We start from the raw sequence: 18603 nt of genomic DNA, 5'->3' as shown, positions 1-18603 counted from the left end.
AAAAGGTTTCTTGGGAATTAAAAAATGGGGAATTTAAAAACTGGAAATCAGTCAATGCATTATACCTGACTAAACCTTTCATCTTTCCATAGGGAAAAGCCTGAGCAGTCTCAGTCTCAGCTTCTCTTAGAGCAAGAATTTTTTTCAAGATGAAGTAGTTCCAGTAAAGTCTGAAGCTTGTGAAGAAGAAAATCAGGTAACAGATGGAAAAATACTTGCATGTGCTTACACTTGAAGTTAAAATCAGAAAGGAAATAAAATGTTCTCCCGCACCTAAGCCTCATTGCCTAATAAAAAGTAAGCAAAATCCATCTGCTGATAATGGGAGGCTGAGCCAGATTCAGAATAGGTGTTTGTAAGTCAAATGAAATGGGAGATGAAATTAGTGAATGAAAAGTCTCTACAGCAGCACAGATGTGTACGAAATACCTGGCTCTGCCCGGCTTATGTAGCACTTTTGTGTGCTCCAAGGAGGTGAGTGTGGGATTGTCAGTACCTACCTGAGTTTCAGGTTGGTTTTATGGATTATCTGATTTGTGTCTAGATCTATCATCAGCATGCATTTGTTTGACTGTAGTTGGCCAAAATGTATATGTTAACGAGGAGTGCCCTTCAAAAATATTGACAACAGCTATTGTGTGACATTTTTGAGGAATTTTTTAAGATGTGTGTGGAAGTGATTGCGTTCCCTAGTGGCCCATCCTACTGCAGTTCTTAAGTCCATCCACCAGCCGAGGCAGAAAAGTCTTAGAGGCTTTGATCTACTCAAAGTCTGCTGCAGGCATGACAGAAGAGCACCCTCCTTCATCAATGCCCTGAAGCAACAGCAATTTGATGTGGAAGTTTTCTTCCAGATGACAAATGTTGACTGAATAGAGCAGTGGGATTTGGCAATGGAATATTTTTTAAGTAATTGGGAGCATCAGAAGATGTTTAATAATATGCAGTTTTGCAGGTTATGTATAATGTGAAAACCTGACAAATTTCAAGTTGCCATGACAGCTTTGTCACAGAAACTTTACGCTTTCATATGGAAATGGTGACAGAAGTGATGCGTGAGTTTTAAATAATCAGTGGATGAGATGGTATTGGGGGGCAGGGAGACAATTTGGCAACCCAAAAGGGAAAATGTTACAAAGTGGAGGGAAAGAGAGAGATTAGGGATGCTAGAGAGGATGTCAGCCTGGGACCTCTGTGCTGGAGGGACTGGTGGGAGGAGAAGCAGAAAGCAAGGGCCCAGAAGCAGAGGTTATGGGTGGACATTAATAGTTCTCAGTGGGAGGACATAGAAGAAGGCTTAAAAGCTGTTCAGAATGCGATTAGCAAGACATCCAGTCAAGAAGCATTAAACAGCTGCTAGGAGCATTGTGTGCCAGGCCAATTCACATGAACAGGTTGCTGCACATTATGCAGCACATAACTCAGTCCCATGGTTACAAGCAGGATACAGAGAAGCCCAACATGGAGACGGGGAGGGGCATTTGGGTCCATAAACCACAGGATGCTGAGACCAGGTGAAACAATTAACATGAATAGAGGGAGGAAAAATGAGTCCTTGGTGGTCCACCCTATCCAGGAGGAAGGTGGGCCCAAGGACTCATCACCATGCCCGTGCCAGTGCCGGATACTCTGCATGTTTGCAGACGCTGTGGAAGTGCGTCCAGGCTGTGTTGTACAGGTCAAGTCCATCACAGATACGAGCAGAAATGCACCATGGAGTTTGGGAAGCCCTGGATACCTTGTATCCAGAGAGGGGTGGTACCTGGACATGGTACTCTAAGGGGCTGGAGAGTGCCTTGCTGGCAAGTGATTTACCTTGGTGAAGAGGCCCCAGTGGCATCTAGTGGAGGCAGGGTGATTCCTGAGCTGCAGGGGTTGAAGAAGGCAAGAACAAGGTAACCTGCGTGTCCGTGTGGCATAAGCCTGCTGACATGGCTGCTGGGGGTTTTCTTTAGCAATCCAACAAGTAACACAGGTGACAGACAGAGTCCTTGGTCCCAAGGCCCACAGCGTTCAGCTGTTGACCTTTTGCTATGGCTGCTCTGGAAGCTGCAAGTCAGCAGAACTGAGTTCTCACTCATCTCTGGTAGGATGTGACGATGTAATGAGCAGATTGCTAAAGCACTTGATAGCCTAAGCAGTCTACAACTCCACAGAGATGCAGATTTGCTAGGAAATTCTTGGTTAGAGCTACCCTACACATGTTCAGAGTATCTACTGTGTGCAGTCCCTTAGTGAGCTTTTTCTAATAAAATGACATCATAATATTGTTGGTTATTCTCATGCACAAAGCTGAAGGCTCAGAAGAAAACTTGAAAAAAATGTATGGAAAGCTGATATCTTGAATCCCCTGAAAGGATTTGCAAGTTCCAAACCACTGAGTATTATTGTGAGAGCTTGTTGGACAGTTATGAACAAACATGAATGAATATCAGCAAGGTTTCAGAAGACTGATGTACAGAGAGAAAGTGGATCATAGAGGTGGGGATGCAGAAAAGATAGAAAACTCAGGAGGAACACTTGGAAAATTAGCTGAAGACTTATGCAAACTAGCCAGGATTTTTAATTAACAAAAAAGAACAGAAAAAATTAGGAAAATTAGGGATTTAAAGAAAGTAGGTATTGTTACTATAAAGAAGGGCTGAGATGTTAAGGAGGTATCGATTACAGAGGGAATCCCTGGGACTGATCCCAGAGAACTGTGCTCTGGCTCTCAGCTTGTACTTTTGGGTTACTTTACATAATCAATATTATCAATGGGTAACATTAAAATGTTACCCATAACTCATTTACACAGTGAACTTTACTCCAAAGTCTACTTCTGCTCTTGAAATAGCAACCTGCAGTCCTGCCAAAGCATAGTTTCTTTTCTCAGGCCAAGTTCACCCAAGTTACTCCTCCAGTTGCAGCTGGCTGTTTCATCTCCAAAGAAGCTCAGCAGGGCAGTATGTGCTTATTCTGCCTCAGCACCCTCCTGTCCTGTAACTGCAACATCCACACCTTAGTACATCAGGACAGTGCTACAGAAAACACTGCTGGGAGAGCATTTGGAGAGAAATATACATAGAGAAGCTTTATCAGCCTTGGGTCTCCTCCATGCTGTTTGTCTCACATGTTCCAAGGGGAAAGAGTGCCTCAGGATAACTTCTTTGCTCCTCTGGGAGAGGCAGAAACTGTGTTGTGACTCCTTGGTGGTTCACCCTTTAATGGAAAAAACATGACCTGGTCAGTCAAAAATCTGACCAACGCTAAGTTCTGTCTGTACACTAGCGGCCAACAGAGAAGGAACCAAGGCAAATGTAACGGTTCAGGGTATGTTTCTTACCCTGGCAGCATGGACTTATCTGCTTTTCCTGGCTTTATGGCTCTGAGAAATAAATTCCAGGCCACTCTTCATTTCTATTTTATGTTATTTGTGTGAAGACTCTCTCTGGAGTCTTGTAGTAGCTTAACAGATGGAGCCAGGGCAGAGATTCATACTGTGATGCTTATTTATTAATACAGCTTTTCCTGAGACAGGGAAAAAATATGTTTTTGTAGGAAACCTTTTCCCCTTTCCTGGAATGGAAAAAGAATGACATCTGGACCTCTACTGTTCAGCTGTGCTTGGGATACATATTTTCCCCAGATATGTATTTCTGAATCTCGTGACAATCTGGTTGCTCACAAGTATCTCCAGTAGCCAGTTTCTCTCTCCCACAGAAAGCAGTTTGAATAAAACAGCAGTTTTGTTCTATGTCAGTGCCCTGGTTCTTTTTTGATCTCAAGAAACTGCTGCTCTTGTTTATCTATCCATAAAATATAGAAAAACACAGAAGAGTAAAAAATCTATCAGGCGCAGTTTTTGCTCAATGGGTGCAAATTTGACTGTTGTCTGTGAGAAAGGGGTTTGAAGTAGTAGGAGAATGATTTAGATAGGCAAGAAATTAAAATTATGATTTTTATTTCTCAATGTCTGTTTTAATAGAGGCAGAACAAAGGAACATTGCTGCAAGAGCCACTGTGAACTCACCCTTCCACTCATCAGTCCCTGTGAAAAAGATGAAAATGTCTTCTTTGGCTCTTTTTTCCCCAGGCAACCAACCCTTCTCCTTCTGACTGGTATTCTGCATCAGTGAGGTTTAAAATAAGCCAGAGAGGTAAAGGCCCACAGTCAGGGGACACTGAAAGGATGGGGAATAGGGAATGAGGGACAACACAGAGGCTGCACTTATGGGTAAAATCAGATGAAAGGCAAACCTGGAAATTTTTAATATTTTGTCCCCCTTGGGGCCCAATTTACCAGCTTGGTACCACTGTAGAAAGAAAATGATTAATCAGGGCATGGTATCTCACAGATCCCATGGAGCACAAATCCTGGGCTAATGATAGTACCAGCGGCTTGACTTTGCAAAGATCGGCAATGACCATTTTAACAGCCCCCAGAATTTTTGGCCTGTGGAATGGTAGAATTTTGGCATTCAGTGCCAGGTGTACTAGCAGGCTTCAGACACAGAACAGCTCTCACTGCCTTAAGCTTTGCATCCTCAGTTCAGACTATGGGCCAGCATGGCTCTGGATCTCCTCTTAAGCCTGTGGGAATTCAGATCCTGATGCAAAAAATCCCATAACAACCCATAACAAACCAATTTCAGGGCCAGCAGATGACATTTATTGAAATGACATGTAGAAAACAAAGGTGCTGCAGTGTGGGAGCCCAGCTGTCTCCATCTCACTGCAATTTATAGCTGAGATTAATGGAAATCTTTTCATTACTGCTAAAAACTGGTGACCAGTTCTGCTCTGTTAGTTGTTTCAGCCAGACATTGTGCATACACATGGAGCAGACTGCCCCTTGGATTGGTGCTGACTTCAGATGCTACTTAAAGACCCTCTTGCCCCAGTTTGAGTGTTCTTTTCCATTTTTGTTCTGGGGAGAAGGGAAGGGGAATCAGGGGAACTGCACAATGACGGAAAACCAGCAGCTTCTCCTCTTTCCTATGACATGCAACATTTCACAGGCGCATTTTTTCTTCTCTCAGTGTGTTCAACAGCTGAGTCTCCAAAGTAGTCAGAAAACATTTTTGAAAAGCCAACTGTATGCAAAGAAGTGCTGAGGTATTTCCTTGTTTTCATCTATGTAATGCTGTATTTCAAAGTGTGGCAAAGTGTTTTGAAACCATCAGTGGTCTAGAAAATCTGTGAGGCTAATACTGGGCTGAGGAGAGAATCAGAACACCATCCTGAATGCCAGGGAATCATGTAAGTGTCCATAGCTTTCTTTGCACCTCCAAAGATGCCAAGCAGGGTAGTGCTGATCTCAGTGGCGTCTCTCTGTGTTCCTCTGTGAGACAGCCAAAGCACAAGTCTTGATCTCTCAGCTGAGTAAAGTGTCATTTGGAATATCTCAGATCAGTATGTGAAGCCTTCACTAGTCTGTGCAGCTGGAGATTTGCTTCTACCTGTCTCAACCTGTGCCCTTTCCTGGCATTAGTAAAGGTGATCCTGGACCCCTTACAGTGGTGAGATGTATTTCTGCAGGTTTTAAACTAAATACTCTTGACCTTATCAGCATGATAGTGCTTTCTCTCAGTTATTTAGGGCCCTGCAGGAAAACAGCATAACTCAGAGGAGGAAGGGACATGCATAATGCTAATCATAAATGATTCTGACCAAAATAACAGATCTGGTGAGTTAATCTTTGAAGAACGCAAGAAGATCTCTGTTGAGACCATAGGAAGGTTGAAAGAGCAGCAGGCTTACTGAGGCCTGACCGAGCCCTGCATCAGATCTCTCCAGGAAACTGTGCCACAGCTGCAGGCAGGTGGGGAGAACTGGTGGATGTACCATCCCAGAAATACATCGGAGAATCCGGAACAATCTGTGAGGACAAAGGTCATTGGTAAGAGATGTAGTGAGGAAAAGCCAACAGCATACCAATTGTTTTTCCTCCTTTCATGCATGACAGCATCTCATTGTAATTACTTATGCTACAGGAAAATATTCTAATATTGTGGGTGTGCAGCATCGAAAAAGCTGATGGTATTGATGACAAACAGAATCGGTGTAGAAAAAAGTGGCTTTGGGAAGAGGAACAATGTGTATCCTGTGCCTACGCTCAGCAACGTAAATTTTCTCTGAAAGCCTGGAATAATTCCATGCACAGCAGCCTTAAATTATATTACAATAATTTTCTCCTCTTTTCTGAGATAACCCTAACCATAACCCTAACCCTAAACCTAAACCCTAACCCTAACCATACAAGAACCCTAACCCTAACCCCAACCCTAACCCTAACCCAGAAACCTTTCTTGCTTCAGGGCATTGGCACAGGCTCCCTATAGATTGGACACACAAATTCATTGTTAACCATACGTCTGCCAGAGCTCATGCATGGAAGTTGCTCTTGGTTGTGCTTGGCTTTCCACTGTTTCATGTTAGGAGGGTTGACAGAGGAGGAGTGCATGCCCACAGCAAGTTGAGGAACATGCTGCAAAGCAGCCTGGCAATTCATGTGGCAGCACTCTTGTAAGACTTCCACTGACCTCCAAGCATCATCACAAAACATGGTTCCCTAGGTGCTTTTTAATCATATTTTTGGAAAAAAACCTAATGCTTTTATTAGGTTTTAACAAGTATCGGTTTTGTTTTCTATCAACACAAACCTAAGGATGAAATCAACCAAAAGCAACCAAAAGTTTTTTAAGGGCCTCCTTAATTATTTCCATCAACTTTAAAAACAAGCCAGAAAACAAAATAGAGTCAGGGCCTAAAATGAGGAAAGTTGTGAGAAATAGCACTTACTTTATTGCATATTCTGTGAGTATTCTTTACAGGGAAAAAAAAAGAGGAAATAAAGTACCAACTCACCTGATCAATACAAACTGTTAAAACTGCACTATTTTCCTCTTTCAGCCCCTTTGTAAGGCAATTATTTTCTTCACTTTCACAGCTGATTTCCTTACCTAAGCTATCTTTTGGATTCTTCTATATAACAGCAAGACAAAAATATCCCAATACTCAAAATTGTTGTAGAGCATGATTTTGCGTTGAATAACATGTAACTGAACAGCCTCTAAACCTCCCCTGTCTTCATCTAAGACTTTTTGCTGAGCTGAAGGTGTCATTATTGGCTGGAATTGCCCAGTGTCAAATTCAAGTTGTTCTATGAGCAGCAGAGTTAATGAAGGCTGCTTTGCCATAATGTTTGTGTCTTTGGTTCCTTAATTCCCTTTTCTGTATGGAAAGTTCCTTGTAAAACGTTTCCCACAGGATAGACCCAGTGGGCTGTGATCTTTAGTTTCTCTAGCCCACTGCTTTTCTACAAAACTTGTAGGACTCCAGATAGGTATGAAGCGATTTCCTCTCCTTTTCAAATGTGATCGAAATGGGTCAATGACCTCCAAAAGCCTTGGGGTTGCCAGGAAACCCTTGGCAGTGGCTCCTCCCCAGACATCATCCCCAGACTAGCGTGCTCCTTATCAAATTAACACTACTGTTGGTGCAAAGTGCTCTCCTGGCACCACCTGAGATGTATTCTGCTTGGGCAGAGAGCTGGGTATGCCCTGACATTTGCCTGATGACCAATTATTTATGTCCTAAATAACAGTGTGGGTTTTAATTCTTATCAGCAAGGATGACATAGGATGACACATTTATTAGCTCAGATTCACTTTTTTTTTTCTTCCTAATACAGAATTAAAATTATGTGCAGTGTTAAAGCTGCTCTCACGAATTTAGCAGATGTGAGTTTCAGTATGAAGAAGATCTGAGTTTTAAATTCATCTAAAAACATGAGCAGTATGTTAATTTGGGAAAAATACCAGCTGACTGGAAATAACAAAAATAAGAAGGGAAAATTAATCTACTGGATAATTTAGGGTTTAGGGTTTTTTCAGCTAGAGAGAATTAACATGTTTTGAATTTATTTTTCTGGGTTTTGATGCTTTTAGGAAGACTTGCCAGGAGCTCTTTGTTTGAGGAAGCACAAGCAGCTGCCCTTTCATTTCTTCTATTTGTGAATATTGAAGGATTACTCAGAGAAATCGTGTAGCTGCCAATGTCATGGCCAGCGAAAGGGCTGCTGGGTCCTTCTGTGGCCTCAGGCATGAGGAACACCTGCAGATTTTGGAGCAGGAGAAGGGGACTGTATTGATCTGATGGGAGCAGCGAAGACCTTATTTCACGTAAGGTTAACACAGTGGTGCTTGGCTTCTTCAGGTTGGGTTTTAGGATCCAGCTGTGAAGCAGTTGGCTGAGGTTTTAAATAGCAGCCTGATGCAGTCCTGGCTTCTTTAGCAGCCTAGCACCTGGCTGCAGCAAAGGAAAAGGGAATTTGGCCACATCACTTATATGTCGCTGGTATACACTGAACTCATTTACAGCCAGAGGAGAAATTCTGCTTAAAGGGGCTGAGACAGAAGATGGTGGACTTCATATGATTTGACTGAAGCAGAAAATATTTTTTTTTAATGATAGAGCTTTTTATAAACAAGAGCACTTGTAGGTCCCCTGGGACTTTGAGGATCAATATCTACAATCCTTTCTATTGGAGGCCACCTGAGAAGAAGTTTGAAATGCATTGACCAGGTGATAAATACAAGGCAAGCAGAGATATGAGGCACATAGAAATGATCCGTTTACAGGATGCAGAAATCCAAACATTTCTCTTAAAGTTAGAATAAAAGGAAATACTTAATTCTCCAGTCCCTACCTCAGCTTTCCTGTCCGGGAATAAATCCCAGGTCTTCCCAGAAGTCAGGAGCAAGCTGCTGCCAGGGGTGAGGAGGCTGCAGAGGCAGACATGAAAACATGGACACTGAGCTTTGCTAGTACTGGAAGGGCTGAGCAATGTAAAATGTTCATAAACAGAAAATCACCGTGTTAGGCCTGACTTCTGCCAGGCATCAGAGCTGCGGTAGGAAAAAAATTTTGCTAAACTTCTCCCTTGGATGGTTAACTCTGAGTCACACATATGACAGGTAAACTATGGGGTTATAGATCATGTAAGCATGCCAGCTAAATCTTCAGTGCCACCCTGGAAAATAGAGCTCTGAAGACCACAATGAAGAAAGGAACAATGTGTGCTGTAATCAATATCCTGAAGACCATACTATACAGTATTTTTGCTGTAATTGTGTTGGTGGGGGGCAATCGTGTTTACAAATAGAAACTATCATGCTGTTGAAATTATTTTCTACTATGTATGCTACCTAGATTCTACACTTATCAGAATTTTTTCCTCAAAAATAACCCTCTCTAAAGATTTTATCCTAACCTTGAAAATAGTGGTTCAGGCTGATGCCTGAGATGGCCATGTAAAAACAGAGACTAGACAAGAATAAGGGAATAAAGGTAGGCATTTATTTGAAAGGCCTTCAAAGGTCCACCCTGAGCAGTGAAAAGACTACACCCAAGATGGACCCTGGGTCACGAGTTCTTCACACTTTTATAAGTTTGGTCCATTTGCGTACCAGGATCAATCCTCCAATTACAACCCCAGTTAATGACGTAGCTACCCCAGGTTTGCCCTCCTCTTCAGAGGCCATAGTTTAGATATTTTGGGGCCTAGGACAATCTAGGTGTCCTTGGAGAGCAAACCTAGGGAGGGTTTTTTATGTCTACCCAGCATGAGAGAACAGTAACAGGCCACAAGAAACTTCAGAATTACACACTAGGCAGTACAGGATTTGAAAAATATAAAAATTAAAACCTAAGGCATCAAGGCCAGGGGTAGGTTTGTGCTGGAGAGGTGGGGTCTACTGCTGCTTTGGCATCATGCCTGTCTCTGTGCAAGCATACTCAAGCCAGTGAGAGTGCATCTCAGCAATGGCAGAGGGAACCTCACTGGTGGGGAGCAAGGCATGGGAAATGATACAGGACATTCTGCTTGCATCTGCTCAGCTGGCACATACAAACAAACAGGGCTCCCTGCTTGCACTATGAAGACCTTGACAGAAGCCATAATGCTCCTCCTATTTTGCACTGGAATTACAACTGAATTGTGCCTGTGAGTTGAACATATTTACGTACTAAAAATATATGAATCCTTTTTATTTTAAGGTTCTTGACTTCCCATGCTGCTTCCTTCTTAGTCTTATCCATTTTCTTTAATTCTCACTTTATTTTTGCCTCTCCATACTTTTGCAGGTACTTTCTTTCTAGTGTGCTTTCTATCACAACTTCCAGAACAGATTTCACCAGTATCATTCCCCTTTCTCTATTTTAGATGATAAAAAATTAAGTCATTTTTCACATAGTGTTCCCATTTGAGACCTGCAGTAGAAAGCAGCAATGAGAAGCTACTCAACCCTCAGGGAAGGTCCTGGTAAGAGCCCATGACCAACTACTGTGCTGGAGACACTTGCCATGTTCTCTGAAGATGTTTTATTTTGGACAGTATTTTCACTTGGTAGCAGCATGCTATTTTGATATTATTTCAAGCTTGTCTTGTTGCATCATGTAACAGCAGCAAAAATATTTTTCAACCATTTAGAAACTACCAAAGGTTATAATAATGATGGATCTATGCCCCCAAACATAAATCCAGATCTTAATCATTCAAATACTTACCTTAGTAGTGTGAAATTTATCAAAGAAAGGTTTTCCTTCTGTATATTTTAATTCAAGCTGTGGATTTAAATATACTTTGTAATTACTTACAAAAATTCTGTAAGATTTTCTTTGAGCCTTATGGTCTCCTTAGTATAACATATCTAATTAACAACCAATTGTAGGATGAAAGTAAGCTCCCTTGTGCACAAGTTCATTTGGAAGCAGAGTCTGATCTGCTACATTTTCATCTTATTGACAAAAGAATCACCAAGAGTCAGGTTGCTCTTGCATCACAGAGTGTACAGGTTATGCTGGCAGCAAAAGGAAACATGTTAGTTGTAAATGGAGATGTTACCTGAGAAACTGCTAACATAATAAATATGGAACTTTGTGTCACCATTTATGAAATTATTTATCTAAAGTTGTTTGTTCCTTGTGGTTCCTAAAAGAAAACACAACATTTTGTATTAAACAATTTAGGTAGAAATCCTCGAGAAGCGAACTTCCAAGCATTTGGATTGATTGGCATTGGTCCTTTTGAAGTTAAATCTGGCAGGATGGGGAGAGAGCAGAGTTTTGAAAAGTTCATCTGACATCACATATTGTCAGTATAGAAACTGAGGGCTTTACTTCACTTGCTTTTATTGAGTAAAAAAGATGATTAAAAGAAAAAAAGAAAAGGAAAAAACATTGCTTAAAAGCAATGCTTGTAAGCATGAAATGCTTATATGATTATCCCTCTAGTCATAATGTAATAATAGGATTGGTTACTAGAAATACTTTCTCTTTTAATGCAAGCAAAACACCTGTCAAATTCTTTTAGCATCTTATACAAACACTCATGAAATTTTCAATAGGAAGACAAGGAGAATGAAGAGGATAGGAAAATACATATGTAATGTAGGTAGGGCTTGTATTACAGTGGGAGAAGCTGGAAGGATAGGAGGTGACGTGGGAATATTCGATATTTGGGGTTAGAGAGAGGTAGGTTTTGAATGTGGTGTGATTATAACTGATTGATTAAAAGCTGTGAGTGTGGACCTGACATGCTGATAGAGGAAAACCATCTTACAGAAGATGCAGACAAAGAAAGATGTGCTATTTGGAGTTGAAAATGTAGGTTTCTCAAGCTACAGACACATTTTTGTCAACAACAGTGATTTTGGAGTGGAATGAAGTATAATAATGAAGGACAATATTTGATGTGCCTGCTACAGCTTTTAGCAGAGTAATCCAAGATTAATGTCTCAAACAACTTGAAACTGGAATCAGTACTGACAAGCTTACCAAACTGCTTGCCAGCAGCCAGGTGGGGCTTTTTATTATTTTATTGGTTTTTTTAAGGAAGATGACATTTGGAGTTTGGACTGAAATACTTGGAATTGGGAGACAATTAAGTGTCCTGTATAGAAAAGGAAACTGTCACTGACAGAAGGTGGGGAGACAGCTCTGACTGAGGCTACACACAGAAGGCTTCAACACTGAAATGTCACTGGCTTCATGAAGGGCTCAGCAAGAAGCTTTCAAATAAAAAAAAAGTCAGTTTGGATATGGGTCAGGATATTCTAAGGGCTCCAGAATAACGGGAGAAGCCATGTTTTTTAGGAATTAGAGCTTCACACTTAGGAGCTTTGATAGCACTTTTAGGAAAAGCTTCAGTGTAGAGCAGCTGGCTCAAGTTCGGGATTGACCCTGTTTACCACTCAGCCAAGACACGAAAGTAGAGATGCTTGACAGAAAAGTGTTTCTTGGCTAAAGGTACAGCATTGCTCCCTGGAGCTATATGTGTCTAAAGAGGGACAATATGCCTGTGTGTCATTAACAGGAGGATTCACAGTGTGGTGTTGAAAATGGAGACAGATGTAGGAACAGCAAAGCTCTTGACTTTCAAGGATCCAGAAGGCAGTGGACAAAGGCTCTAGATCAAGCTTAAAGTAAATGAGCATGGTTTTACAACATCAGAGCACAAAGCAAAGCTGAAGCAGACTTCCTGTTAGGGAAACGTGTCCAAAGGTATTTAGAGGTAAAGGTAATGAGTTAGAAATTGGTTTCAAACAAATATGCTGGACATGAGGAACATTGAAAAGAAAAATGCTGAGCTGTATTTAGTGCAGCCACATACAGATAAACTAATTTCTGAGTTCCTCAAACCTGAGCTTGAGGTATATGTGCTGCAAAAGTCTGGCAAAAAGCATTTGCATAAATTGTAAAAGCGGAGCATAATTTCATCTGTGGTATTTATGAAAAGGACTGCACTGATTGCAGGTACTCCAAAGAGTGACGGCGTCTTAAGGTGCTGTGGGTGCAATAAAGCCACTGTAAATCCCAGCTGAAATGAATCAATATCTTCTTCCTAAATCCCTTCATTTGCAGAACTTGGTGACTGGGCAGAGTTTACTAAACTCTGCTCACTTTGTGTGTCTTCAGAGTGAGGATTGGAACTAGAACTGAATACAGTTCTAACAGTGAACATACATGAGAGACTATTTCAGTGTGAGCAATTACCCCAGAGCATAGTCAGTGCATTTGCTCATATCTAAGAGTAATGGATTCATGACTTCCAGTATAACACTGCTGCTTGGTGTTTAATGGCATAGGAGTAAAGAAAGAGTATGACTTTTATAAAATTTAGATGGAAGTCCTGTGTTTTGCCTCACCTCAGGAAAATATAGTGTGTGTGGATGAAAAAGGAAAATACAACATTTGAAGAAGCAGTGCTGTTGCAGGGGAGAATAAGCAATTGTACCAGGTGCTGGATGTTGGATATTCTTTCTGGCCAGAAATGGCACATATTATAAAGGAAGTTCTCCTGTAAAATTAGCTGAAGCAGTATCAGTTATGAGTTGCCAGTATAGTCGCTTTTGCTTTAAGATCTACAACCTACCTTTGAAGTGTGACAGATATTTGTACAGTAGGGGATATTTAAATTGGCCTCACATCGGATAACAAAGTACAGCCTCTGAGAAGGGCGTTATACAAAGGCAATAGGGAATCCACCAGTACCAGAGGCTGTTCCAGCAAAGAGATCCTTATACAGGGAGAAAGGGTTTGATTCACTACAAGTAGACTTAGAAAAAGACTCAAGGTGAAAATGGCAAATAGCAAAGAAGAAGAAAAAAGACTCATAGTCTGGATCTCCCCTCGTTTTGCTGCATAGAGCAGACAGTGCTTATACATGACTGAAGGGAGGGAGAGAGAGGTAGTAGAAAGCCAGTACAATAGAGCAGATATTGGGAGGGGTGACATATTTAGAAGTGGAGGAAAGGACAGATAAGAAAGAGGCAGTCTAATAATTGCCTACAGATAAAACCAGAGGATAGTTAGAGAATATGCACACTGATGTTATTGAAAAATGGTCAAAAGCTTTCATAAGGTGCAAGAGGGAACCAGGATGTGGCACTGGGAAGTGATAAGCATGAAGAGATGAGAAGGCATGTTCTTAATCATTGTGGGAGCCAGAGAAAGCAGCCTCATGCTTATCACATCTCCCAGCACAGCTCCACAGATTTCTATGCTTAGCACAGGCACATTGGGCAGGCAGGCTGGAAATACATCCCCTCTCCTTCCTAGGGAAGGCCTTACAGTGCATGGAAGTGCAGGTGGGATATGGATGGGTGTCTTGAAAGGGGAAACATGGCCAGCCACTCTGCCAGGCAGTGCCATGCAAGAGGGGGTGGGCTTGGGCCCTTCCTAAGGGTGGCTGTGCAACCTGGCATTTCCCAAAAGCTGCAGCTGTGTTCACATAATGTGGATGAAGGATGATTTGAACATAGACATTGTGAGTCTATCTTTCATTTTAGATGCAGAACTAGATGAAGAGAGGGATACTTGAGAGTAATGGCCTCAATAAAAAAGCAATAATAAGCAGTGAACAAGCAGTTTCTCCTCTGACCAAGTGCCCCACAGTAGTTCTGTACAGCTAACCTGAGGGGTTTTGCAGGCAGTAATATTTTCTTGGGAGAGGATCACCAGCAACTGCTGTGTTAAGCCCAGGATGGCTTGCTCTGCCCTTGCATTTTGGCAGCAGCCTTTCTGCTAGATGAATGATTTGCAGAGCAGCTTTGTGGACTGGATTTGTGAGGATGATCTGGTTTAAAAAAAAAAAAATAGCTGAGGGGAAAAAGAAAGTTATTTTTAACCCAAACCAGTTCATTATTCATGCTTAACAGGAGAGCTTTACCAAGTCAGGAAGGCACATGCAGGCGGGAAGCATGCTGCAGAGTGGGGCTGTGGGGCCTGGGTTTTAGCCTCTGCTGTGAGCTCAGCTTCTGCAAACATGGCAGCTTTCACTCTGCTCCAGGGCTTTTACAACTTACTGTTCTGAATTTGAACTTGAAAAGGCAACCATTTAAGGTTGCTGCTTTTCCAGGAAAAGTACCCCCACTTTTAATTTTTAAGACTGTTAGGTTGGTAAAAGATAAATTCTCTTTCTTTTCTTTCTTTCTTTCTTTCTTTCTTTCTTTCTTTCTTTCTTTCTTTCTTTCTTTCTTTCTTTCTTTCTTTCTTTCTTTCTTTTCTTTCTTTCTTTCTTTCTTTCTTTCTTTCTTTCTTTCTTTCTTTCTTTCTTTCTTTCTTTCTTTCTTTCTTTCTTTCTTTCTTTCTTTCTTTCTTTCTTTCTGTCTCCCTCCCTCCCTCCCTCCTTCCCTTCCCTTCCCTTCCCTTCCCTTCCCTTCCCTTCCCTTCCCTTCCCTTCCCTTCCCTTCCCTTCCCTTCCCTTCCCTTCCCTTCCCTTCCCTTCCCTTCCCTTCCCTTCCCTTCCCTTCCCTTCCCTTCCCTTCCCTTCCCTTCCCTTCCCTTCCCTTCCCTTCCCTTCCCTTCCCTTCCCTTCCCTTCCCTTCCCTTCCCTTCCCTTCCCCTTCCCTTGCCCTTCCCTTGCCCTTCCCCTTGCCCTTCCCCTTGCCCTTCCCTTCCCCTTCCCCTTGCCCTTCCCCTTCCCCTTCCCCTTCCCCTTCCCCTTCCCCTTCCCCTTCCCTTTCCCTTCCCTTTCCCTTCCCTTTCCCTTCCCCTTCCCTTCCCCTTCCCTTCCCCTTCCCTTCCCCTTCCCTTCCCTCCCCTCCCCTCCCTTCCCCTTCCCTTCCTCTTTCTCTCTCTTTCTCTCCTTCTCACTCTCTCTCCTTCTCACTCTCCTTCTTTCTCCCTTTCTCTCTTTCTCTGAGGGAGGCCATTGTAGCAGTAGAAGGTGATGGCTTTCTGCATTCTGACCCTCTGGGCAGCTGCCGGGGGGAGGCTGGGCTCAAGGTTTATAGGGTGAACAAGAGAAAGATCAGGCAAAAATAAAATCCTGACTTTGAAATCAATAATAATCCCATTTCTTTATAATTGAGGGTGTCACCATTGTGCTAAACCATCTCTTTGTAGCAGTGCTATGACCAAGCACAACAGAGACAGTGCCAAGCTCGGAAGGAAACAATGAAAACTATGGGTTTGCTACCACAAAGGCATTAACCAAGGCAGGCTGAGGCACATCTTGACTATGGCCAGTCATCCTTCTGCCCATGGATGCCTTTTGTAGGAGCTGAGAAAGCGGCCCATCTTTCTCAAGCCTTGCCGTAATTCCTGAATTACATAAATTACTTTCTCCTCTTCTTTTCTTGTTTTCTTTTATCCTAGGAGATTACTGAACTGAGAGTCTGCCTTCTTATAATGAGGCCAGAGTACATTGGAATTATCTGTGGGCATCAGTTAATAAATAGCAGAATAAAAGGCAAAGAGCTGGCTGGGGTTGATCCATGTCAGAGCAGCACAGGGCAGCAGCCCTTTTCTGGAGCAGCGCAAGACGAGCAGGGGCAGGAGGGTGCAGCTCTTCTGTGTGCCTACTGCAATTAAACTAAATTGCCTGACTCTGTTATCCTCCCCCCTGCCTCAAAAAGCTAGAGGATAAATTGCTGTCAGGATGTGGCTACTAATGAGACTGAGCTGCACACTGTCCCCTCTGCTGTGCTGGAGGAGGGTGAAGTGAGAGAGGGTGGGTGCATCAATGTGGACAACGGAATCTCACAACTAAGGGAAAGCCATCAGTTCTGATTTATTACTTGAGTAGCTGTAGCAAGCCATTAAACAGTTAACACTCATCATCTCAGGAGGAGATAGGAACAATGTAAACAAAAGCATTATTTACTTGGTATTCCTTTTTTTATTATTAGTTTAGTGCAGAACTTGTAAGGTCGCTTATCCGTAAGGTTGCCCAACACTTTCCTTTGGGAAAAGCTGTTTTCAATTGCTTCTAGCAATTCTTAACCATTTAGAGTGTAATTTTCCACACCAGATACTTGGCTCAGACCAAGTAGGTTTGGAAAATTTCCAGGACATTGTGGTTTGTGGGGGTTTTGTCCTTTTTTTTTTTTGAGGCATTACCTGGGGAACATACATTCTTTTGTCCATGCTAAGATTTAAACTTTTAAAATGTGTTGAAGTGGGAAGGCAATATTTGCTGTCCCATGGTGATCTGCCAAGATTCAGCAATATTAAAAAACTACGGAAAAAGGTATTAAAAAAATCAGAACTGAGCATTGTCCTTCTCCTGCCAGCTCAAGGGTAATGGGATGTTGTGCTGCGAGAGTAATTGAGCAAATAATTATGTGCTGTTTGTTTGCTGAGTCTGCAGTTCAGTGTTCAGGACAAAACTTGAGGATTTCTGTGTTTCTACATGTGTTCGTGTAGCAAAAGTGAGATCAGCTTATTAGATTCATCTCCCAATGCAGTGAGGAAATATTTTCCTTTGAATAAGGACTGCAGGATTTGGCCTTTGAGTGTGTAACTTAAACCTCTCTCTCTCTAATACAGAATTGTATTTATTTTTGACAGACGTGGGGCAGGAAATAAAAAATGGGAAACACCTTTCACTCTTCCAGAAGAACACAGCAATTAGGCAAAAATAATAATTCCTATACAACATCAAATGTCCAGGTATTCTTCTAGTTGCAATCTTGTGACGTTAGCAATGCAAGTAAAATCTTGTGTTTTCTTCTGTTTGGATCAAGGAACCTAGAAATTTTTTTATGGTTGCTGAATCTCTATTAAGAGGCATTATTCATGGTGTTTGATTTTTTTGCCTTTATATCCTCACATCCCTATGGTTACTGTTTGATTAAACTTTGATCAAAGAAAAGACAAATTATGTTGTTAGTTATTTGACCCTGTGTGGAAAGGGCTCTGTGGGTAAATAAGTTAATTCTAATTTATACAGGCACAAATTCTGAAATATTTTTCAAGTAGAATTCCCACTCTTAGAGGAAAAAATAAAGTCATTTTTAGCAGACTATGCATGCTATGGTCTTTTATTTTGTTCCTGGTAAAAACTTGTCATTACTTGTTTGTTCATCTTTTGACTAGATCAGACTGCTTGAAAAAAGAAAGAATACTCTAAGGCTGAAAAAACACCCTTGCATTCAATGTTAGTGACATTAGGCAATCGATGCTTGATTAGAAAATCAAAGCCATTTCCTTTTCATTCTTTGAAAATATTTGCCTGTTTGCATCTGTTCACACTGAACATCAAAGGTGGGATAGGTTGGTTACGTCCCTGCGATGCTGAGTGACGTTAGTGTGCTAGAACAGAGAGACGTGACCCCCTGGCAACAATGGGGCATGTGAGCAGCCCTGCACCCTTCATGTATCCATATGTATGTAGTGTATATGGGGCATCTCAGATTGGAGCAACTAATAAATGCTCAGCTGTATTTGAGCATCAGCAGCACCTTTTTTCTGATCCATGAGGAGCCAGCTCAGGTTCAGGGCATGCTTCTTTCAAGGCTTGATTGAGCAGCAGTGCATGTGTCCACGTACATGGTCTGGGAGAGATGCCCAGGGGTTTGGCCTCTGAGGCGACCTGTTTGAGTGTTTGACTGTGCCTTTAGCAGTACATCTTACAGTGGGACACAGCTGGCTTTTTTCTGTACAGGGATGAGTGGGGCAGTTTCAGGCCAGCCTGAGGTGTATTGGCCTAGGGAGTGACAGAGGGATTGTGTGTAGTTTAGCAGGCAAATGTAGCTGGAGACAGGCTGTAGAGTTCAGTGTGGGAGTCGAGACAAGTTTGGTTTGAGAAGCCTGGGATATTCATCACAGTATTTG

At 42.0% G+C, this 18603-nt stretch overlaps 1 long non-coding RNA gene across 1 annotated transcript in view; it reads right to left on the bottom strand.

The window, feature by feature from the left end:
- Positions 1-4034: 4034 nt before the first annotated feature.
- LOC309572614 overlaps positions 4035-18603 on the bottom strand; it is a 30275-nt gene continuing 15706 nt past the window's right edge. Inside the window, exons 3-4 of the long non-coding RNA XR_014226382.1 lie at positions 8693-8768; positions 4035-5860 (exon numbers count right to left, since the gene is read on the bottom strand). This is a non-coding gene — a long non-coding RNA (uncharacterized lncRNA). The remainder of the gene's footprint in view (positions 5861-8692; positions 8769-18603) is intronic.

The sequence above is a fragment of the Coloeus monedula genome (assembly GCF_965178545.1).
Source record: "Coloeus monedula genome assembly, chromosome: 1".
NCBI classification, from domain to species: Eukaryota; Metazoa; Chordata; class Aves; order Passeriformes; family Corvidae; genus Coloeus; species Coloeus monedula.
This window is presented reverse-complemented; position numbering and strand designations above follow the sequence as displayed.